This window comes from Mytilus galloprovincialis, chromosome 6, assembly GCF_965363235.1.
Source record: "Mytilus galloprovincialis chromosome 6, xbMytGall1.hap1.1, whole genome shotgun sequence".
NCBI lineage: Eukaryota > Metazoa > Mollusca > Bivalvia > Mytilida > Mytilidae > Mytilus > Mytilus galloprovincialis.
In genome coordinates this window covers 29,500,361-29,517,929 of record NC_134843.1, presented here as the reverse complement: position 1 = coordinate 29,517,929, position 17,569 = coordinate 29,500,361, and positions in this window count along the sequence as shown.

Here is a 17,569-nt window from a genome sequence, read left to right as displayed (position 1 = left end):
AATAAATATGTTGTAATGTATTTATGTGTAAATACTGTTTTAAATTTTCAAACAGGCTGCCGCTCGCCTGGCAATGTGGGAAGGGTGCCATCCGCTATTGCTTGCAATGGCAAATCTAGTTATGGCACCCTCAACGGAGTTGGGGTGACATATTGTTATTGTTCGTTTCTTTTTTTCTTATTATGGCACCCTCAACGGAGTTTGGGTGACATATTGTTATTGTTCGTTTCTTTTTTTCTTATTATTATATTTATTCTTCCACACATTTTTGTCCATACTATTTCTCAGAATTGGCTTAAACAATATTGATGGAACTATACCATAATGTTGACCACCACATTAAATAGTGCAGTGAGGTGTGGCATCATCAAGATGGCTGCCGTTGCCATGGAAACGAAACAAATGTGAAAAATTTCTGTTTTTTGTTTTGGTGAACTGTTTGAATATGCTGACACTCAGAATCATCATATTTTAATACAATGTAGGTGCCCACTATATACAGGTGTTGGATGATTTTGGCACTCATTGGACCTACTTTGTTGCCATTGAAACTACACCAAAAATTTCAAAAATATCAAAATGCTCAAAACTTAATGAAACTTCACAGTAACGATGAGCAACATTGAAAGATGTGGAATTTGGCGTTGGAATTTCCAAAATATCTGTTGTTACCGTGGAAACAATGCAAAAAGGTCAAAACTTTGAATTTTCACAGAACATTCCAGAACATCAATGTTAAATTTATTCTAGAGACATTAAATGGTATATGATGGTATATATGATTAAGGAGGGAACAAATTGCAGCGGAGGTTTGACTTTGGAATATTCAAAATGGCCGCCATTACCATGGGAACAGCAAAACTATGAAAAACTTCAAAATGCTTTAAAGTTAATGAAACTTATAACAAATTTTGCCTAGCTTATGTAGACTTAACTTTTGAGTTTCGAATTTTCAAAATGGCCGCCTTTGCCATGGAAACCGCAAAAATTTTCTAAATGGCTGCCGCCGGCCTGCCAATGGGGAAAGGGTGCCATCCGCTATTGCTTGCAATGGCAAATCTAGTTATTCTTATTATTATATTTATTCTTCCACACTTTTTTGTCCATTCTATTTCTCAGAATTGACTTGAACAATATTGATGGAACTATACCATAATGTTGACCACAACATTATATAGTGCAGTGGGGTATGGCATCATCAAGATGGCTGCCGTTACCATGGAAACGGAACAAATGTGAAAAAATACAGTTTTTTGTTTTGGTGAACTGTTTGGATATGTTTTAACTCAGAATCATTATATTTTAATACAATGTAGGTGCCCACTATATACAGGTGTTGGATGATTTTGGCACTCATTGGAACTACTATGTTGCCATGGAAACTACACCAAAAATTTCAAAAATATCAAAATGCTCCAAACTTCATGAAACTTCACAGTAACGATGAGCAACATTGGAAGATGTGGAATTTGGCGTTGGAATTTCCAAAATATCTGTTGTTACCATGGAAACAATGCAAAAAGGTCAAAACTTTGAATTTTCACAGAACATTCCAGAACATCAATGTTAAATTTATTCTAGAGACATTAAATGGTATATGATTATGGAGGGCAAAAATTGCAGCGGGGGTTTGAGTTTGGAATATTCAAAATGGCCGTCGTTACCATGGGAACAGCAAAATTATGAAAAACTTTAAAATGCTTTAAATTTAATGAAACTTATAACAAATTTTGCCTAGCTAATGTAGACTTAACTTTTGAGTTTCGAATTTTCAAAATGGCCCCCGTTGCAATGGAAACAGCAAAAATTCTAAATGGCTGCCGCTGGCCAGGCAATGGGGAAAGGGTGCCATCCGCTATTGCTTGCAATGGCAAATCTAGTTATGGCACCCTCAACGGAGTTGGGGTGACATATTGTTATTCTACGTTTCTTTTTTTATGGCACCCTCAACGGATGTTGGGGTGACATATTGTTATTCTACGTTTCTTTTTTTTCTTATTATGGCACCCTCAACGGAGTTGGGGTGACGTATTGTTATTCTACGTTTCTTTTTTTTCTTATTATTATTATTTTTCTTCTTGCAACAAATTTTGTCCAGGTGATTTCTCGAAATCCAATGGACCAATGTTGATGGAACTCTACTATAGTAAGGATCCCCAGGTGCAGAGTTGCAGGAAGCATGGAATGGTTCAAGATGGCTACCGTTTCCATGGAAACAGAACAAATGTGAAAAAATCCAGTTTTTTGTTTTGGTGAACTGTTTGGATATGCTTTATCTCAGAATCATTATATTTTAATACAATGTAGGTGCCCACTATATACAGGTGTTGGATGATTTTGGTGATCATTGGAACTACTATGTTGCCATGGAAACTACACCAAAAATTTCGAAATTCTCAAAATGCTCCAAACTTCAGGAAACTTCATAGTAACGATGAGCAACATTGGAAGATGTGGAATTTGGCGTTGGAATTTCCAAAATATCTGTTGTTACCTTGGAAACAATGCAAAAAGGTCAAAACTTTGAATTTTCACAGAACATTCCAGAACATCAATGTTAAATTTATTCTAGAGACATTAAATGGTATATGTTTATGGAGGGCAAAAAATTGCAGCGGGGGTTTGACTTTGGAATATTCAAAATGGCCGCCGTTACCATGGAAACAGCAAAAATACGAAAAACTTCAAAATGCTTCAAATTTAAGGAAACTTATAACAAATGTTGCCTAGCTTATGTAGACTTGACTTTTGAGTTTGGAATTTTCAAAATGGCTGCCGTTACCATGGAAACAGCAAAATTATCCAAAATTTCAAAATGCTTCAAACTTAATGAAACTTTGTAAAAATGTTACTAGACATCTGTAGATGCACTATTTGACTTTGGAATTTTCAAAATGGCTACCGCTCACCTGGCAATGGGGGAAGGGTGCCATCCGTTATTGCTAGCAATTACAAATCTAGTTATTTTTATTTTTCTTCCACACATTTTGTCCGAGCGAGTTCTCGAAATTGAACGGACCAATGTTTATGGAACTCAACTATAATGAAGAACCCCATTTGAAGTTGTGCACCTTGCTATGGAATGGTAAAAGATGGCCGCCGTTTCCATGGAAACAGCACAAATGCGAAAAAAATCAAAGTGTTCCAAACTGGAAGAAACTCCACAGGAATGTTAACTGGCATCTCCTGATTTCCAGTTTGACTTTGGAATTTTCAAAATGGCTGCCGTTACCATGGAAACAGCTAAAATATCAAAAATTCTAACTCTTTCGTTATAAGATCCAGCTGGATGAAACTTTATGAAAATGTTCTCCAGTATGCCAAGATGTCAAGACAATATTTGGATAGTTCAAAATGGCCGCCGTTGTCATGGAAACTGGGGCCCAGTTTTGCATTGACCCTATGGAAAAATGCATAAAATCAGCATTTTCTCAGAGAGTAATGTACCAAAGTAAATGAAACTGTACTGATATATAACATGACATGTGGCAATAAGACGTACGCTTTTAGAATTTTGGAATTATCTACTGTAAGCATGGTTGCAGCACAAATGTTCAAAATTTCCAAAAAAAATTAAGTGCTGCAAACTGGATGAAACTTTACAGGAATAGTGACTGACATGTGCGGAGTTCCATTTTGAAGTTGGAATTTCCAAAATGGCCGTCGTAACCATGGAAACAGCAAACATATCAAAATTTTCAAAATGCTTCAAACTTAATGAAATTTTGCAAAAATGATGACTTGCATGTGTAGATGCACTCTTTGACTTTGAAATTTTCAAAATGGCTGCCGCTCGCCTGGCAATAGGGGGACGAGGGTGCCATCCGTTATTGCTAGCAATTACAAATCTAGTTATGGCACCCTCAACGGAGTTGGGGTGACATATTGTTATTCTACGTTTCTTTTTTTTTTCTTATTATTTTTATTTTTCTTCCACACATTTTGTCCGCGCGAGTTCTCAAAATTGAACCTACCAATGTTTATGGAACTCAACTATAATGAAGAACCCCACTTGAAGTTGTGCACCTTGCTATGGAATGGTAAAAGATGGCCGCCGTTTCCATGGAAACAGCACAAATGCGAAAAAAATCAAAGTGGTCCAAACTGGAAGAAACTCCACAGGAATGTTAACTGGCATGTGCTGATTTCCAGTTTGACTTTGGAATTTTCAAAATGGCTGCCGTTACCATGGAAACAGCTAAAATATCAAAAATTCTAACTCTTTCGTTATAACATCCAACTGGATAAAACTTTATGAAAATGTTCTCCAGTATGCCAAGATGTCAAGACAATATTTGGATAGTTCAAAATGGCCGCCGTTGTCATGGAAACTGGGGCCAAGTTTTGCATTGACCCTATGGAAAAATGCATAAAATCACCATTTTCTCAGAGAGTAGTGTACCAAAGTTAATGAAACTGTAATGATATATAACATGACATGTGGCAAAGAGATGTACGCTTTTAGAATTTTGGAATTATCTACTGTAACCATGGTTGCAGCACAAATGTTCAAAATTTCCAAAAAAATTAAAATGCTGCAAACTGGATGAAACTTTACAGGAATAGTAACTGACATGTGCGGAGTTGCATTTTGAAGTTGGAATTTCCAAAATGGCTGTCGTAACCATGGAAACAGCAAAATTGTCCAAAATTTCAAAATGCTCCAAACTTAATGAAATTTTACAAAAATGATGACTTGCATGTGTAGATGCACTCTTTGACTTTGAAATTTTCAAAATGGCTGCCGCTCGCCTGGCAATGGGGGGACGAGGGTGCCATCCGTTATTGCTAGCAATTACAAATCTAGTTTATTATTATTTTTCTTCCACTATTTTTGTCCGGAGCAGTTCTCAGAATAGAATGGACCAAAGTTGATGGAACTATGGTATAATGTTGACCACCATGCAAAGTTGTCCCTCTGACTTTGGAATGTTCAAGATGGCCACCGTTACCATGGAAACAGCAAAAATGCGAAAAAAATCAAAGTGTTCCAAAGTGAAAGAAACTTCACAGGAATGGTAACTGGCATGTGCTGATTTACAGTTTGACTTCGGAATTTTCAAAATGGCCGCCGTTACCATGGAAACTGCAAAAATGTCAAAAATTTCAAAAAGCTCCAAAATTTATGAAACTTTCAAAAAAATGTTAATTTGCAAGTGAAGATGCACTCTTTGACTGAGGAATTTTCAAAATGGCTGCCGTTACCCTGGCAATGGGGGAAGGGTGCCATCCGTTATTGCTAGCAATTACAAATCTAGTTTTTATTATTCTTCTTCAACACTTTTTGTCCACACAGTTTCTCGGAATTGTATGGACCAATGTTGATGGAACTATACCATAATGTGGACCAGCATATGAAGTTGTGCACCTGACTTTGGAATGGTCAAGATGGCTGCCGTTTCCATGGAAACTGCAAAAATCCGAAATTATTCAAAGTGTTCCAAACTGCAAGAAACTCCACAGGAATGGTAACTGGCATGAGATGATTTGCAGTTTGACTTTGGAATTTCCAAAATGGCTGCCGTTACCATGGAAACAGCTCAAATATAAAAAATTCTAACTCTTTCATTATAACATCCAGCTGGATGAAACTTTATGAAAATGTAACCCAGTATGCTAAGATGTCAAAACAATATTTGGATAGTTCAAAATGGCCGCCGTTGTCATGGAAACTAGGGCCAAGTTTTGCATTGACCCGCTGGAAAAATGCATAAAATCAGCATTTTCTCAGAGAATAGTGCAGCAAAGTAAATGAAACTGTATTGATATATAACATGACATGTGACAATGAGATGTCTGCTTTTAGAATTTGGGAATTATCTACTGTAACCATGGTTGCAGCACAAATGTTCAAAATTTCCAAAAAAAATAAAGTGCTGCAAACTGGATGACACTTTGCAGATATAGTGGCTGACATGTGCGGAGTTGCATTTTGAAGTTGGAATTTCCAAAATGGCTGCCGTAACCATGGAAACAGCAAAATTGTCCAAAATTTCAAAATGCTCCAAACTTAATGAAATTTTACAAAAATGATGACTTGCATGTGTAGATGCACTCTTTGACTTTGGAATTTTCAAAATGGCTGCCGCTCGCCTGGCAATGGGGGGACAAGGGTGCCATCCGTTATTGCTAGCAATTACAAATCTAGTTTTTATGTCACCCGATCGACAATGTCGGGTGACATATTGCTTTTCCTCTGTTTCTTTTTTTTATTATTATTATTCTTCCACCTAATTTTGTCCGGCAGTTTTCTCGGAGCCAATGGAACTAATCTTAATGATAGTTAACTATTATGAGGAACACAAAATTCCGGGTTGCAGTAGGTCTTCAGACCTTAAAAAATGGCTGCCGTTACCATGGAAACGGAACAATTGTGAAAAATTCCAGTTTTTGGTTTTAATGAATTATTTGGAGTTGCTTTAACTTAGAATCATTATATTTTGATACAATGTAGGTGACGGGGATATACTGGTTTTGGATGATTTTGGCAATCATTGGAACTATCATGTTGCCATGGAAACTACATCAAAAATTTCCAAAATATCAAAATGCTCCAAATTTAATAAAACTCCACAGGAACGATGAGCAACATTGGTTGATGTGGAATTTGGCCTTGGAATTTCGAAAATGTCTGCCGTTACCATGGAAACAAGTCAAAAATGGTCAAAATGCTTCAAAAACCTTAAAGTGGCATTTACTTTCTTAAAATGGTAGGTCAAATTGATTGAAACTTTGATGGTTTGTTCCCTCCCGTGTACAAATGTGGTATATGCCATTAAATTTTGGGAATAGTCTTTGTGCCATAGGAACCAATCAAAATGTCAAAAATTTCAAAAGTTTCAAAATGTCAAAAATTTATGAAACTTAATAGGATTGTTGACTGTCACGTCTGCATGAGACTTTTGAAGTTGGAATTTCCAAAATGGCTACCGTTGCCATGGAAACTGGAAAAATGTCAAATATTTTCGAAATGCTCCAAACTTAATGAAACTTAATATTATTGTAAACTGGCATGTATAGATGAGACTTTTGACTTTAAAAATTTCAAAATGGCTGCCGTTGCCATGGAAACAGCAAAAATGTCATGTTTTAAAAAATGATCTAAATGTACTGAAAATTTACAGAAAAATGTATAGCCATGCAAATATGTGCATTCACTGTTAAAAGTTTTTGAAATGGCTGCCGCTTAGTGGCAATAGGGGGAAGGGTGACATCCGCTATTGCTTGCAATAGCAATTCTAGGTATGTCACCCGATCGACAATGTCGGGTGACATATTGCTTTTCCTCTGTTTCTTTTTCTGTATTATTATTATTATACTTCCACCTAATTTTGTCCGCCCGCTTTCTCAGAGCCAAAAGTACCAATCCGAATGATGGTGCACTATAACAAGGAACCCTGACTCCCCAGAGTCTGTGCAAATTTGGAACTGGCTGCCGTAACCATGGAAACAGCAAAATTGTCCAAAATTTCAAAATGCTCCAAACTTAATGAAATTTTACAAAAATGATGACTTGCATGTGTAGATGCACTCTTTGACTTTGAAATTTTCAAAATGGCTGCTGCTCGCCTGGCAATGGGGGGACGAGGGTGCCATCCGTTATTGCTAGCAATTACAAATCTAGTTTTTCTTATATTTATTCTTCCACACATTTTGTCCACGCTATTTCTCGGAATTGGTCAGACCAATGTTGATGGAACTATACCATAATATGAACCTCCATGTGAAGTTGTGCAAGAGACATTGGAATGGTAAAAAATGGCCGCCGTTACCATGGAAACTGCAAAAATGTAAAAAAAAATCCAAATTCTAAATCTTTTATTAAAAGAGCCAACCTAATGAAACTTTATCATGTTTATGTAAATGTTGGCAGTGGTGCCCTGAGGTACCAACAGTACTTAGCTTCTGCAAAATCTGTACCATTGCCATGGAAACTGGAGAAAAGTTTAACATTGAACCTATGGGAAAAAACTTCAAACCAGCCTTTTCTAAAGGAATATAAGATCAAACTCAAAGAAATATACATATAACATGTCGATATTGAAACTGTTGTTGGAAATTTCGAAATGGACACCTTTACCATGGAAACAGCAAAAATGTCCAAAAATCTCAAAATGCTCCAAACTTATTGAAACTCATTATAAATGACCAATGGCAAGTAAAGATCAGACTTTTGACTTATACCATAATATGAACCTCCATGTGAAGTTGTGCAAGAGACATTGGAATGGTAAAAAATGGCCGCCGTTACCATGGAAACTGCAAAAATGTAAAAAAAAATCCAAATTCTAAATCTTTTATTAAAAATGCTCCAAACTTATTGAAACTCATTATAAATGACCAATGGCAAGTAAAGATCAGACTTTTGACTTATACCATAATATGAACCTCCATGTTAAGTTGTGCAAGAGACATTGGAATGGTAAAAAATGGCCGCCGTTGCCATGGAAACTAAAAAATTTCAAAAAAATCAAAATGCTCCAAAATTGAAGAAACTTTACAACAAGTTAATAAACATCTGTAGACATGGTAGATGCGGTCTTTGACTTTGAAATTTTCGAACTGACTGCAGTTTAGTGGCAATGTGGGAAGGGTGCCATCCGCTATTGCTTGCAATGGCAAATCTAGTTCTACGTTTCTTTTTTTTTTTATTATGTCACCCGATCGACAATGTCGGGTGACATATTGCTTTTCCTCTGTTTCTTTTTATGCCCCACCTACGATAGTAGGGGGGGCATTATGTTTTCTGGTCTGTGCGTCCGTCTGTCCGTTCATTTGTCTGTTCGTTCGTCCGTCTGTCCCGCTTCAGGTTAAAGTTTTTGGTCAAGGTAGTTTTTGATGAAGCTGAAGTCCAATCAACTTGAAACTTCGTACACATGTCCCTTATGATATGATCTTTCTAATTTTACAACCAAATTAAACTTTTGACCCCAATTTCACGGTCCACTGAACATAGAAAATGAAAGTGTTAGTTTCAGGTTAAAGTTTTTGGTCAAGGTAGTTTTTGATGAAGCTGAAAAAGTTTTTGGTCAAGGTAGTTTTTGATGAAGCTGAAAAAGTTTTTGGTCAAGGTAGTTTTTGTTGAAGCTGAAGTCCAATCAACTTGAAACTTAGTACACATGTTCCTTATGATATGATCTTTTTAATTTTACAGCCAAGTTAAATTTTTGACCCCAATTTCACGGACCACTGAACATAGAAAATTAAAGTGTGAGTTTCAGGTTAAAGTTATTGGTCAAGGTAGTTTTTGATGAAGTTGTAGTCCAATCAACTTGAAACTTAGTACACATGTTCCCTATGGTGTGATCTTTCTAATTTAAAGCCAAATTAGATTTTTTACCCAATTTCACGGTCTATTGAACATGTAAAATAATAGTGCAAGTGGGGCATCCGTGTACTTTGGACACATTCTTGTTCTGTATTATTATTATTATGTCACCCGATCGACAATGTCGGGTGACATATTGCTTTTCCTTTGTTTCTTTTTCTGTGTTATTATTATGTCACCCGATTGACAATGTCGGGTGAGATATATGGCAATTCTAGTTATTATTTTTCTTCCACCTAATTTTGTCCGCCAGCTTTCTCGGACCCAAAGGAACCAATCTGAATGATAGATCACTATAACAAGGAACCTTGACTTTCGACTTAATGAAAGTCAGCTCTTGTTGATTTGTTGATTTAAAGAGTTTTCAGTATTTCTATTATTATTTTTATTCATATTTAGTTATTTTTATACCATCACAAAAATCTAAAAAAATTTGGTCGTATATAGGTATCAAGTCGTTGTAGTCCGAAGATGGATGATTTCAGGATAATAACTTAAATATAAATAAATAGAAAATAATTAAATTTTAACACAATGTTTGTAACCACAAAAGGAAGGTTTGGATTTTGAGGGTTATGGTCCCAACGGTTTAGAAATTAGGGGCCCAAAACAAGTATTTATCTAGTTTCAGGACAATAAGTGGTGTATAAGTATTTCAATTGCTCTGATATTGTACCACAATGTTCATACCATATAGTAGAAGGTTGAGATTTATTTTAAGGGTTATGAGGTAAACAGTCTAGGAATAAAGTGCCAAAAAGGGGCAAAAAACAAGCATTTTTGTAGTTTCTGTACAATAACTTATGCATAACTGTATGGATCTCTCTGACATTGTACCACAAGTTTCCATATAACGAAGGGAAGGCTCTGATTTAGTTTGGGGTTAATATCCCTGAACGTTTAGGAATAAGGGGCCAAAAAGAAGCATTTTCTTGTTAACAGGCAATAACTTGGGTTAAGGAAAATGGACCTCTCTGAAATTATGCTACAAGGTTTCTTACTACAAAGGAAAGGTCGAATTGAGTTTAGGGGTTCTTGCTTTCAGGTGGGATAGGGTTTTCAATAAATGAGGGGTCAAAAAAGGGGCCCAAATATGCATTTTTGTAGTTTTCAGTTATAACTTATAACTTGTGTTTAAGTGTATAAATCTCCCTGAAATTATACGACAAGTTTCGATACTTCAAACAGATGGTTATGGGGGGTTATGGCTCAAATCATTAAGCAATCGGGGCAAAAAATGGGGAAAACAAGGTTAGACAATTTAAAAGCAGTGTAAGGGAGGCAATGCAATTAAAATTTAAAGAATACTTTTATATATATGTTTGATTACCTGATTACCTCCCTTACACTGCTTGTTTTCAAAAGTTTAAAGAAGAAATCTTCAATTGCACAGTATTGTGGAATAGATTTGTTAGATCTTTGACCACATTTATATTGTGACATAAACCTATATTATGTCAAAATTTTGATCACAATCCAAATTCAGACAGTATCAAGCTTGAATGTTGTGACCAAATTTGTCCCAACTTTTCAGGGTTCAACCACTGCGGTCATATTAAGCTGCGTCCTTTGGAGCAACTGGTCATAATATGAATTTGAGTTATTTCCCCTTGAACAGAAATGGTTTTCCTTTTAAATAGATAGTTTTTATATCATTTGGTCTCTAGCTTGTTTATTTTGATTTTTGAAACCATAACGATTGAATGATATTTTCTTTTCCAGAAAATGGACAACTTTATACTTTATGGGTGTATAATGATGACTGTTTTAATATGTATTGGTGAGTTATTCTGAGTATAATGAAGACTTGGTAATTTTTAACACTTTAATGGAGAGTAGTTTATTTTTAAATATTGCAGGATAGCACAGTCATATCTTGGATAAAAACAGTCATTTTTTAACTTTTTCTAGAGTTAAAAAAAATCATCAAAGATGATAAGCTTTATGCCAAAATTTGATGTGTTGAAAACAAAATGACCTCAGCGACATAAACATTTTGATAAAGTTATATAAGGTTTAAATACATGATATATAGCATGCCATTTACCAATTTTAATTAAGAAAAGCAGTCCAGTGATGACATGTCAAAAGATTAGTGACCCATTAGTACAAACCACTTTTTATGAATTAATAAGATTACTAAGATTTACAAAAAATGGTTAAAAATTGACTATAAAGGGCAATAACTCCTAAAGTGGTCAACTGACAATTTTGGTCATGTTGACTTATTTGTAGATCTTACTTTGCTGAACATTATTGCTGTTTACAGTTTATCTCTATCTATAATAATAATCATGATAATAACCAAAAACAGCAAAATTTCCTTAAAATTACCATTTCAGGGGCAGCAACCCAACAACGGAATGTCCGATTCATCTGAAAATTTCAGGGCAGATAGATCTTGACCTGATAAACAATTAAACTGATGTCAGATTTGCTCTAAATGCTTTGGTTTTAGTTATAAGCCAAAAACTGCATTTTACCCCCATGTTCTATTTTTAGCCATGGTGGCCATCTTGGTTGGTTGGCCGGGTCACCGGACACATTTTTAAACTAGATACCCAAATGATGATTATGGCCAAGTTTGGTTAAATTTGACGCAGTAGTTTCAGAGGAGAAGATTTTTCTAAAAGATTACTAAGATTTACAAAAAATGGTTAAAAATTTACTATAAAGGGCAATAACTCCTAAAGTGGTCAACTGACCATTTTGGTCATGTTGACTTATTTGTAGATTTTACTTTGCTGAACATTATTACTGTTTACAGTTGATCTCTATCTATAATAATATTCAAGATAATAACCAAAAACAGCAAAATTTCCTTAAAATTACCAATTCAGGGGCAGCAACCCAACAACGGATTATCTGATTCATCTGAAAATTTCAGGGCAGATAGATCTTGACCTGATGAACAATTTTACCTCATGTTAGATTTGCTCTAAATGCTTTGGTTTTTGAGTTATATGCCAAAAACTGCATTTTACCCCTATGTTCTATTTTTAGCCATGGCGGCCATCTTGGTTGGTTTGCCGGGTCACCGGATACATTTTTAAAACTAGATACCCCAATGATGATTGTGGACAAGTTTGGTTTAATTTGGCCCAGCAGTTTCAGAGGAGAAGATTTTTGTAAAAGTTAACAACGACGACGGACGCCGGACGCAAAGTGATGGGAAAAGCTCACTTGGCCCTTCGGGCCAGGTGAGCTAAAAACCAAGGCTATAGTGATGTTGCCATTGACATATAATTGGCAATATTTAAAAATGAAAAGTTTAGAAATTTAATGACAATGGCCCATAATAGCTGACACAAAATACTAGTTAAAAAGTAAAACTTGAAAGAAAACACTTTACATCCAAATTGTTACATAACCTTACTTGTAGTTCATGATAAAAATATCTCTATCTTCTTTAGTTTTTACCCAAAGGGCCAAGTGTATAACTTTAGTTTAAGTAAATAGAAATCTATGACATTTTGACACAAGGTTTATGACCACAAAAGGAAGGTTGGGATTGATTTTGGGAGTTTTGGTCCCATTAGTATAGGAATTAGGGTCCAAAAAAGGGCCCAAATAAGCATTTTCTTGGTTTTCGCACAATAACTTTAGTATTAGTAAATAGAAATCAATGAAATTCAAACACAAGGTTTATGAACACAAAAAGAAAGTTGGGATTGATTGTGGGAGTTTTGGTCCCAACAGTTTAGGAATAAGGGGCCTAAAGGGTCCAAAATTAAACTTTGTTTGATTTCATCAAAATTGAATAATTGGGGTTCTTTGATATGCCGAATCTAACTGTGTATGTAGATTCTTAATTTTTGGTCCCGGTTTTTAAATTGGTCTATTTACGGTCCAAAGGGTCCAAACTAAACTAAGTTTGATTTTAACAAAAATTGAATTCTTGGGGTTCTTTGATATGGTGAATCTAAACATGTACTTAGATTTTTTATTATGGGCCCAGTTTTCAAGTTGGTCCAAATCGTGGTCCATAATTAAACTTTGTTTGATTTCATCAAAAATTGAATTCTTAGGGTTCTTTGATATGCTGAATCTAACCATGCATGTATTTAGATTTTGGATATTGGATCATAATAGGTAATGTCCAATTAAACATTTAAAGTTTTTAAGTTTAAGTTCTTAGACCACATTCATTATGTGTCAGAAACCTGTGTTGTGTCAACTATTTAAGGCTTAAAAAAAATAATCTGTGTTTCCGGTAACATCATTTCGAAAAAAAGGGTCGGTATATCGGAATTTTTATTTTTTTTTATTTTTTTTACATTGTAAACGAAATCCAGAAAATTATCATGGTTTTCCCAAGTCTGAGTCTGTAATTAGTTTCAAATACCGGAAGTCGGCCATTTGTAACGTTTTTGAAGCACCTTTTGACATTAATAAAATGTTTTACTGGCTTTCTGTTCGATAAATTATTATGTCGATTAACAGAAGCCTGTGTCAAAAAACAGGGTCGGTTGATACCATTTTTTGTTGTTGTTGAAAATCCAATAAAAAAATAAGGGTCGGGGCTATAAAAACAGGGTCTGTTGGGTTACCAGAAACTCTGATTTTTTTTTTCTCGGCCTAATCACAATTCAAATTCAGAGCTGTATCAAGCTTGAATGTTGTGTCCATACTTGCCCCAATGTTCAGGGTTCGAACTCTGCGGTCGTATAAAGCTACACCCTGCTGCGGAGCATCTGGTTGGTTATTATCTTGAATATATTTATAGATAGAGAAAATCTGTAAACAGCAATAATGTTCAGCAAAGTAAGATCTACAAATAAGTAAACTTGACCAAAATGGTCAATTGACCCCTTAAGGAGTGATTGCCCTTTATAGTCAATTTTTAACAATTTTTTAAAATTTTTGTAATTTTTCACAAAAATCTTCTCCTCGGAAACTACAAGGGCAAATTTAACCAAACTTGTCCACAATCATCATTAATTTATCTAGTTTAAAAAATGTGTCTGACGACCCTGCACACGAACCTAGATGGCAGACATGGCTTAAAATAGTACATAGGGTAAAATGCAGTTTTTGGCTCATATCTCTGAAACCAAAGCCTTTACAGCAAATCTGCTGGAGATAAAATTGTTCATTAGGTCAAGATCTATCTGCCCAGTAATTTTCAGACCAATGGGGCAACAATTTTGTAGCTTTTATCATACATTGTCATAGGAAGAGATAAACTGTAAACAGCAATAATGTACAGCAAAGTAAGAGCTACAAATAAGTCAACATGACCAAAGTGGTCAATTGACCCCTTAATGAGTTATTGCCCTTTATAGCCAATTTTTTACAATTTTCATAAATTTTGTAAAGTTTTCTAAATTTTTATGCCCCAACTACGATAGTAGAGGGGCATTATGTTTTCTGGTCTGTGCGTCCGTTCGTCCGTCCGTCTGTCTGTCTGTTCGTTCGTTCGTCCGTTTGTCGTCCGTCTGTCCCGCTTCAGGTTAAAGTTTTTGGTCAAGGTAGTTTTTGATGAAGTTGAAGTCCAATCAACTTGAAACTTAGTATACATGTGCCCTATGATATGATCTTTCTAATTTTAAATGCAAAATTATAGTTTTGACGCCAATTTTACGGTCACTGAACATTGAAAATGATAGTGCAAATTTCAGGTTAAAGTTTTTGGTCAAGGTAGTTTTTGATGAAATTGAAGTCCAATCAACTTAAAACTTAGTATACATGTGCCCTATGATATGATCTTTCTAATTTAAATGCCAAATTATAGTTTTGACCCCAATTTTACGGTTCACTGAACATAGAAAATGATAGTGCAAATTTCAGGTTAAAGTTTTTGGTCAAGGTAGTTTTTGATAAAGTAGAAGTCCAATCAACTTGAAACTTAGTATACATGTTCCCTTTGATAAGATCATTCTAATTTTAATGCCAAATTAGAGAATTTATTCCAATTTCACGGTCCACTAAACATAGAAAATGATAGTGCGAGTGGGGCATCCGTGTACTGTGGACACATTCTTGTTCAAAATATTTTCCTCTGTCACTTCTGGGACAAGTTCATTATAAGTAGAGATGATTGTAAGCAGCAAGATTGTTCAGTAAAGTAAGATCTACAAACACATCAACACCAAAACACAATTTTGTCATGAATCCATCTGTGTCTTTTGTTTACTATGCATATAGACAAAGGTGGGCAACACAGGCTCTTTAGAGCCTCTAGTTAATTCTAGAAGATGCATATTTGTTTTTTCTGACGTTAATATCAAACAGCGTAATTCTGTATTGTAATTGGGTGAGAAAGGTTTGTATAGTGAGTGATTTTGTCAATTTGATTATTTTCTACATAAAAATAAAGATCATATTTTAGTTCCTGGGTTTCCTTATCAGTACGTATTGACATTTATTCAATTTTTGTTTTCAAATAAGAAAATTTGAACACATTACTGAATCTCATAAACTATGTCTGCATAATCTAGCCTGGGATTTTGTAATTCAAAAACATAGTCATGATAGTCTCATCATGATATGTCCTGCTAATTATTTCAATACTTTATGCTCTTAAATCTTTTATTTAAAATTTATTCCTCTGTTTTTCTTTCTTGTAAACAGGTGTTATACTTTATAAAACTTGCATATGTAGATAAACAAAAAGAAAAGATGTCAATTCTTACAGTTTCTGTTTCCATTCAGTATTCCGTCTGTTTTCCGATTCCGCCGTTTAGCAACACCCCTAATTCAGACAGTATCAAGCTTGAATATTGTGTCCAAATTTGGCCCAACTGTTCAGGGTTTAACCTCTGCGGTCGTATCAGGCTGCGCTCAGCAAAACATTTTATTAAGTTCTTCGACTACAGTTATTCTGTGACAGAAAACTATTATGTGTCAAATATTTAATTACAATCCAAATTCAAACATGTATCAAGCATGAATATTGTGTCCATTTTGGCCCGGCCAACTTTTCAGGGTTGGACATCTGAGGTCTGTTCTAGCTGTGCTCAGCGAAGCAATTTATCTTGGATTATGTTAAGCTTATATGTGATAGTTGTAGTTTATATTTAGAACTATCAACATGATATATCAATGTTTGTAAAGGTAGTAAAGAAGGCGAAACATTTCAGCATGTGCACTCTTGTTGTTAATTATTTATGTTTTGAAGAAAAAAATATATATGATAGCTGTGTATATGTTGTCTTTTTAGAACTCACTAAAGTAGAAGCAGTTTCTGGAGTTAAGGGATCAACTGTACAGTTGAAATGTCCATATGAGCCTCCAGAAGGGAAACGAATCCTCTGGAGTAAAACAACAAACACTGCCATTCAATTTACAGATGGAACAAATATAAACCCAGCTTTACCAGGTGAATTAAAATCCAGATTAACTGTCACAGGTGATCGTACTGCAGGAGAATATCATCTTAATATATCTGATGTCAGGAAGAGTGATGAAGGAACTTACGAGTGTATTCTTTCTGGTACAGCCAATTTGAATACACTAGAACTTACTATTATAAGTAAGTATAGTATTTCTTCTACATTTTTGGAAAGATTAGAACTTGTAAATCTTTACTAAGGCACTGGCCTCCCTAACAAGACGACAGGTTAGCTACTGTTACTAAATGTTATCACACTGAAATATAGTTCCCTATGGTTCTCATGTATGTGCACATAATACACATATAATAGAAAAAATGGGTATAATATTGGAGGAGTTCATCAAGAATGTATGTCATTAAGGTGTGTTGATGTGCAGGCTTTTTTTAAAAAACATTTTGATTAGGTAATTGGGTATTGATACAATACTACCGGTTGTATGATTGACAACTGTCATTATCACTAAACAAGCGTAGACAAGGTAGACCTTTAATTACAATGACCCACCTCCTAAACTGTCAATCAAATTGACCACATTACTTATCAACCTCAGTCTTACATAATTATACAGACCCCTGCAATATGCATCTAATATACAAATATTTGACCTCATAATTGAATACACAAATGTATTTATTAGATGTTTGGTATATATAAGGATGATATATTTATTTAATTCCTATTACTTTTGATCTACATTACATCAAGTGATTCTGTAAATTATATCTGAAAGATAAATGATTAATGGATTAACAAGATCTTTAAAAAAAAATTAAATATGAATATATGAAAGGTATTCAAGTAAGGGCTATAATTTACTTGATAAATTAAAACACTCCACATTATTTTCGGAGAGAACAAGAGAAAAGAAAAGAATAATAGGTTTCAGACATATTCAATTCTACGA